This window comes from Budorcas taxicolor, chromosome 1 (assembly GCF_023091745.1).
Source record: "Budorcas taxicolor isolate Tak-1 chromosome 1, Takin1.1, whole genome shotgun sequence".
NCBI lineage: Eukaryota > Metazoa > Chordata > Mammalia > Artiodactyla > Bovidae > Budorcas > Budorcas taxicolor.
Window position 1 is genome coordinate 175,188,352 of NC_068910.1, and position 8,279 is coordinate 175,196,630.

An 8,279-nucleotide genomic window follows, 5' to 3' on the forward strand; every position below is an offset into this window, starting at 1 on the left:
TGTCAGGAATTGAACCCTGGTCTCCCTCATGACAGGTGGGGATACTCACCACTACACTAACGAGGATGGCAAAACATAGGCAGCTTCCACTGAGACTTGAGCTCAGATCGCTGGATTCAGAGTCCAGAGTGCGAACCATTATACCATGGAACTTCACACATCATGGAAGAGCATTATTTAACAAGTGATAGTAGAACAACTGATTACATACTAAGGAAAGATGTCAGTGTAGATCCTTATTCTACATCTAAGACCATACCAAATCCAATATGGATTAAAGAGAGCAGAAAGTGCCAATCACATTAAAAAGACTAAAGGAAAAACATGACTTTGTATTAAGTATCAGTGAAGTGCAAAGGAATTTGGGAGTACTTTCTAAGCTTAAAAGTATTAGAAGAAATGTTTTAAAAGAAGAGATTAAATTCACTTGACCACAGTGATTATAAACTTTCATACTATCTGACTCCTCCAACTAATATATCCTTAACTTAGGAAAAATCTTGCATCCATATGAAAGACAACATATTACAGTTGACCCCTCCTCCTCATACATGTTGTTCAAGGGCCAACTATATTATACAAAATGCTCATGCAAATAAAGCAAAATCAGTAGAAATACAACTTCTGAGCACCTAGCCCTGGTCAAGTCTATGCTGGAGAGTTTGCAAACATTCAGTTAAGGTGGACATCCCCACTTGGTCCAGGAAGAACCTGAGGGTCAGAGGTGTGAAGGTTTTTGCCTGTGTCACTCGCCTCAGGAGCCATAAGTTGTTTTTGACCTGTCAGTATTCTGATCCATCCGAGCTCCTCCCAGTCAGGCTTACATTCACACCTTGATTTATTTCAAGATCATGGCCCAGGCCCAGGAGATGGAGAGTCTCAGGTATTGAAGGTGTGGTCCCATTCATTCCTCTTGCCAAGGGATCAGGTTTAGGAATGAACAAGTGCTAGATTCTGGCAATTAAGTTGAGAGGGAGAAATCTTCTAAGAAGCATTTGGGAAATAATTTCTTACTTATAATAGATAGTGCCTTTGTCTTTTTCACTCTACCATTTTGTATTCCTACCAGGATTATCTGAAAATTTAATCTGTTGTTCCATACCTTTGCTGGGCCTTGGTATTGCCAATTTATTGTCTGTTTTTTTGTTTCTTGTATTTTAGCAAATCTAATAGATGTTGGTGATGGACAGGGAGGCCTGGAGTGCTGTGATTCATGGGGTCGCAAAGAGTCGGACACCACTGAGCGACTGAACTGAACTGAACTGAATAGATGTGTAGTGGTATTTTGTTGTGATTTTAATTTGTATTTCTCTGAATACTGCAAAAACAAACAAACAATACCTAATGCAATAAATATCCTAAAGAACAATTTTTGTGAATTTAAATGTATTGATCTTTTTACTAATTTCCTTTTTTTCTTTAAAATTACAAAATTCTTCCCCAAAGAGAAATCAGAAGAAAATTCAGCTACATTTTAAGGGTTGTGAATGGATGTGGTACCTAGAGATGCTATAGACATCTCAAGATCATTAAAGGTGGGGCAGAGCCAAGTCTTTGCAGGGGAAAAGGTCAATCCTAATCATACTCGCCCTACCACCCCAACCAGAGGCTCTATTTGCGAGTCTATCACAGGGGAGATAGTACATTTCCTTCTTATTTAGTACCATTGAGCTTGGGTCTTCCATTGCTTATCAAACGCCTTGTAACTTTTGGCAAGATATTACATCAGTGCATAAGTAAAGCATCAAAGTGTCATCACAGGGAAACATCTATTCCTTAGCCTTCCTCCCAAAATATTTTCAGCTGTATATTACATTTGAGGTATCTGTTGGGGGCTTGGGCTGGTGGCACACTCAGTGAGTGGAAGCACTGAGATTTGAAACCATACATACAATTCTAAATGAGAATATATATAGCCTATTAACACAGAGAAAAAAAGGTTTAAGCTTATAAGGAAGCAAAGAAAAGTAGATTAAACAAGAATGAGACTCCATTTTTTAAAACTGTTACATGATTCAAAAAAGATTTAATGGTAAGTATTGTCATACTTATCTGGCATTTAAGAAGGTAAATTTATCACATCTCAAAAATAGCAGCAGCAACAACCATTTATTGAGTACTTACTACATAACATATTATACAAAACAAGCAAACTTGATTTAACCCTTAAAACAAGCTAATAAAATAGATATTATTATTTTCAGTTTAAAAATAAGGCTTAGGACTTTCCTGGTGGTACAGTGGTTGAGAATCTGCCTGCCAATGCAGGGTACATGGGTTCAATCCCTGGTCCGGGAAGATTTCACATGACGCAGAACAACTAGGCCAGTTCCCCACAATTACTGAGCCTGTGCTCTAGAGCCTGGGAGCCACAGCTACTGAGCCGGTGTGCTGCAACTACTGAGCCTGTGTGCCTAAAGCCTCTGCTCTGCACCAAGAGAAGCTACCTCAATGAGAAGCCTGAACATCTCAACTAGAGAGTAGCCCCTGCTGTCGTAACTAGTGAAAACCCACAAAGTAGGGAAGACTGAGCACAACCAAAACTAAAATTTAAAAAAAATAAAGATAAGGTTTAGAGAGACCTCCGGGCCCTGCTGAGTTCTCACACCACAAAAGGTTGTTCTTTGCAGCCCCATCACTTTACAAAGTGAACAAACGTGCCAAGGGGACTAGTGAAATAGGGACACCAAAAAAGAGGGGAAATGAAGAGTTTGAAGTCTGACATTCAAAAAAAGAAAACCGTTAAGTAGTCATCACAGGGAAACATCTATTCCTTAGCCTTCCTTCCAGCATATTTCCAGCTGAATATTGCATTTATTTTGAGTTACGTATTGGGGGATTGGGCTGGCTGCACATTCACCATTGGCAAGGCCGTTTAATGGTCTCATTCCAGCCCATGATGTCAAGATTCAACCCATAACTGACTCTAAAGCCTGTGCTTACAATAAAGACTACTGGGAACTCTGAAAGCAATTTAGCAAATTAAATCAATAGCCTCAAGAACATCTGTATTTCTTAATCTGTTAAATTAAATATTGTGTTTTGACACACACACACAAAATATTGTGAAAAATTGTAAAAGCATTAAGAATAAATGTGATAGAGTTTTTAATAAGAATAAAAACTAGAAATTAATACAAATGTTTAACCATAGGGGACTTGCTAATTATGTAATATAACTATTACAAATAATCTTTATGAGGATTTAAAAGTGGGAACTGATTGTATTATATCAAGTGTAGGAAAAAAACAACGCATAAGAGTATTTATAAAATTATTCAGAACTGTCACAAAGAAAATTTTAAAGGAGCAGAAAAAAGATGGAGAAGAAACACACTTAAAAATGTTAACAGAGACTAGATCCCTGTATAACGGAGTTTTCTCTGATTTCTTGTATTTTCTGTAATGAGAATGTTCTCCGAGGAGTACTACTTTTAGAGCATAAATAATCCTAATAATCTTTATTTTCAAAAAGGTGTAAAGGGGGCTTCCCTGATGGCCCATTGTTTAAGAATCTGCCTTGCAATGCAAGGGACACTGGTTCGATCCCTGGTCTGGGAAGATATCACATGCTGCAGAGCAACTAAGCCCACGCACCACACCTCCTGAGCCTACATGCCCCAGCCACTGGGCCCAAGTACCCTAGAGCCTGTGCTCTGCCACAAGGGAAGCCTCTGCCATGAGAAGCCCAGGCACTGCAACTGGAGAAAGCCCGGGTGCAGCAGCAAAGACCCACCACAGCCAAACAATCAATAAATCAGTCTTTTTTCTAAAAAAAAGGTTGCAAATGTTTTTATTTAGATAGTAAAAATTACTGAGGGGTGGAAAGGATTCACATGAAGACACTGTAATTGTGATTTCTCAGTGCTCAGGGGAAAGGCTGGGAGGGGACGCCCATAGCTGTCCTTACTCACAGTTTTTCAGAACTTGATGTCAAATATTTTGCCCCACTGTCAGCTCATGTTATTCAAAATCTGGTTCAGAAATCACGGCCATAGGAGACTTATTCAAAACTTATATACATACAAAGTGCCTAGGTAGATTACCTATGTTTCTAAATCACTAATCCCAGAAATATCTAGGGAGGTACAGGACTCTGAAGCTTGAGTAGGAAACAAAAATACTATCCAAAATCGACAAAGCTTGTTACTATAATTTATTAACAGTCACTCCTTTCTGGAAACACTCTCTTGTGTCTATATCACCCAACGACCCCTCATAGTTTTCCTCCCATCGTCTCTGGCTGGCTCTTCTCTTGCCTCTGATGCTCTTCACTTTGTACTTCTCCAAAATCTACCCGCTCACCTCGTCTGTCCCAGGCACTCCGCTCCTCTCTCTATATCTTGCCTGGACAATCTCATCTACTCTACCAGCTCCTGCTGCCCTCCGAATAGTAGTCACCTTCCAGTAGCCCCTAAAGCTCATATTAATAACTTAGAAATAGGTTTCATATAAACATTTTCATTAACCTTTATTTTTGAATTACAGATTACTCTCAGAAACAGTTATTAAAGTACAGTGTATAAAACACTATGTTACATTTGAATGACTATTTCCACCCAGTAATTCATTGATTGTCTGATCGCTGATGTTTCAGAATGAGGGTGACTAGCACATTGCTTTCAATGTGCTTCCTCTGAAGTTAGTTCACCGTAATGGTAGCCATTGTCAAGTCAACACAGTACTTTAAAAAATTCACTTGAGAAAGCCTTCTGTTGAAGAAGGCACTTAGGGTACAGCCATGCCATGGCACACCTGCTGGCCACGCCTAGTGAGGGACCAGAGGGACACCTGCTAAGTAAAATGGCTATTCCTGGAATGAATTTGTGTATAAATGGAAAATATGATAACCCCCAAATCGTCCTTCCTAAGCAAATTCCACCTTTCCTTGTAAATGGTTTACATCGGTTCTGAGTCTCATTGCTTTGCATTGTCTGAGAATCAAGGCATTTGTGCTTTCATCCCATCAAAAGATTGATGATAAGGTACATCAGCCACTTCCCCTTCCTTGTTCCCTCCCTCAGAGGTGGCCTTGAACTCCTTTTTTTTTTTTTTCTTTTCTGTTTGCCTGCACCTCAAAGCATGTGGGACCTAACTCCTTTGCAGTGGAAGTGCAGAGTCTTTACTAGACCGCCAGAGAATTCTACCCTGCCACCCCTACCCCAGACTCTTTAAGGTGATTCTCTCACAACTGCATAAGCTCAGCTCAGTGTTGTCCTGTCCTGCACACCCTGCCTTTGTTGTGCTTGTTCAGTTGGTAGCAAATCATTTCAGCTCAACAAATATTTTGGGTGTCAACTATGTATGAAGAGCTATGGCAGGTACTGTAGAGCGCGAGACAAATGGAACAAGAATCTTCTAAAGTAAATCAGTTCTGACCCCTTCCTGTAGTTTGCAGGCCTGAAGTAGCTGTCAGCCACTATCCTCAGCTCAATGGCTTTGTGGCTGGTGCTCAGGATCAAAACCAGTTGGGGGCTGCTGCTGCCGCTAAGTCGCTTCAGTCGTGTCTGACTCTGTGCGACCCCGCAGACGGCAGCCCACCAGGCTCCCCCATCCCTGGGATTCTCCAGGCAGGAACACTGGAGTGGGCTAGTGCTGCTTGTTTTCTTCTCTATGGCAATCTTCATTGCAAACCTCAACTTAGGACAAACTTAGGCGTGAAAAAAACCAAATTCTGAATTAGATATTTCACATTCTCCCCAGCTCTTCTGTCCTCTGGAGAAGGAAATGGCAACTCACTCTAGTATTCTTGCCTAGAGAATCCCACGGACAGAGGAGCCTGGCAGGCTCTAGTCCATGGGGTCACAAGAGTCGGACACGACTTGGTGACTAAACCACCACCACCATTCTGTCCTCATTTTGTACTGTGTGTTAGTCTCTCAGTCGTGTCCAACTCTGCTATGCACTCAGCCAGGCTTCTCTGCCCATGAATTTCTCTAAGCCAGCATACTGGCACGGGTGGCCTTTTTCTTCTCTAGGGGATCTTCCTGACCCAGGGATCAAACCTGGGTCTCCCACACCTTGGACAGATTCTTTACCATCTGAGCCACCTATTGGGGTATAGCCAATTAACAATGTTGTGATAGTTTCAGATGAACAATAGAGGGACTCAGTCATACATACACATGGACCCACTCTCCCCTAAACTCCCCTCCAATCCAGGCTGCCACGTAACATTGCAGAGTTCCATGTGTGATTTATGCAGTCCGAGATCCCTATGGAAATCATCCTCTATGCATTGGTCATCTTATTCCCATTTCTGATATAAATGATAAAGAAAAAAAAACATCAGAAACGGAAGGATGGGTGGAGTCTTCAGAATCTCGTAGCTTTTTATCTATCGGTGCAAGATATTACCGTGAAGTCTTGCCTGGAGAAATTGTGGAAATATCCAGACATAAAGTCCAAACTCCTGATATTATACCAAGGTCTGAAGGAAACATAATGGCTTTCTGTATCTTTGAATAGGTTTATTTTGCAAGACCAGATAGTATATTTGAAGACCAGATGGTTTACACAGTAAGATATTGTTGTGGTCAGCAGCTGGCCATTGAAGGCCCCGTGGATGCAGATTTGTTAGCACTGTCTCAGAATCTGCTACACTTGCTGCTCTTGGTTATGCAGCAAAGTGTGGGCTTCCATACGTGGAGGTGCTATGTAAAAACCGGTATGTAGGAAGAACATTCATTCAGCCAAACATGAGGTTAAGACAACTTGGTGTTGCGAAAAAATTTGGAGTACTGTCAGACAACTTTAAAGGAAAAAGAATTGTTCTTGTAGATGATTCAATTGTGAGAGGCAATACCATCCCAAGTTGACCCATAATCAAGTTACTCAAAGAATCTGGTGCAAAAGAGGTACATATTCATGTAACTTCACCACCAATTAGATATCCATGCTTCATGGGAATAAACATACCAACGAAAGAAGAGCTTATTGCCAATAAACCAGAATTTGAGCATATTTCAGAGTATCTAGGAGCAAGCAGTGTTGTATATCTGTCAGTAGAAGGACTGGTTTCATCTATACAAGAAGGAATAACACTGAAAAAACAGAGAGTGAAAAAGCAAGACATTATGGTTCAAGAAAATGGGAATGGTCTGGAATGTTTTGAAAACAATGGTCATTGTACAAAGGAAGATATTATGATTCAAGAAAATGAGAATGGTCTGGAATGTTTTGAAAAGAATGATCATTGTACAGCTTGTCTGACTGGAAAATACCCTGTGGAATTGGAATGGTAGCTGCTAGGGGCAGACATCATATTTCAGGACACAAAAGTTGGTGAAGAAGTTGTAGTGGTTACACCTTCATTTACTGTTACTCAGTTGGTACAGTGTGAAATGCCACATGCTTGTAAGTTCTGAGATTTTTTTTTTCTGAAAAGGATACCAAATTGCTATGATTTATTCAGTAATCCTGGATAAATACTTTGGTATTATGTAGGGACTTGGATGATCCTTTCAGTTTTATTCAGTACTGTTATTTTTTAGAGATCATGTACATTTCAGATCATCAGCAGTAATGTAGCAGATAGGAAAATTTCTGTTTTAGAGAGGATTGCCAGATATTATACTCTCACAGGTTCTTAGGAAATTTTGTGGAATGTTTAAGAGTTACTGAAATTCATTTATGGAATATTTTCATGGAGAAGGAAATGGCAACCCACTCCAGTGTTCTTGCCTGGAGAATCCCAGGGACGGGGGAGCCTGGTGGGCTGCCGTCTATGGGGTCGCACAGAGTCGGACACGATTGAAGTGACTTAGCTTAGCTTATGTGCTAAACAGTAGGCCCTTGTTGATTATCCATTTTAAATATGGCAGTGTGCACAAGTCGATCCCAAACTCCCTAACTATCCCTTCTTCCCATCCTTGCCCCTGATAATCATAAGCTCATTCTTAAACTCTGTGAGTCTCTCTCTGTTTTGTATGTAAGTCCGTTTATATCAGGTTTTTTTAGATTCCACATGTAAAGGATCTGACTTCAAATTTTAAATATCCTTCTTTCTTAGATCAAATACTCTGTCCACTCTCCTTTTCCATCTAGCAGCCCCCTCAGGCTTGATGACTTAAATATCTCTATAAACCATTACTTTCACTGGACAATTGGCTTTCTGTGGAACTAAGTGAAAAGGATTGAGACACCACCAAGATCATAACCAGCCTATTGTTGCTTCCTCTTTTATAGCAATTTACACAGCTTGATGATCACTGTTATTATTCTTCATTTTTATCAAATACTGACACTGGTTTTAGCCTTTAGACCTCTTTTTCCCCTTC

General features: G+C 40.4%; 1 pseudogene; it reads left to right on the forward strand.

Annotated features, from left to right (window-relative positions):
• The first annotated feature begins 851 nt into the window (after nucleotides 1-851).
• LOC128052971 (amidophosphoribosyltransferase-like) lies at nucleotides 852-7,244 on the forward strand (annotated as a pseudogene).
• The last annotated feature ends 1,035 nt before the right edge of the window (nucleotides 7,245-8,279 follow it).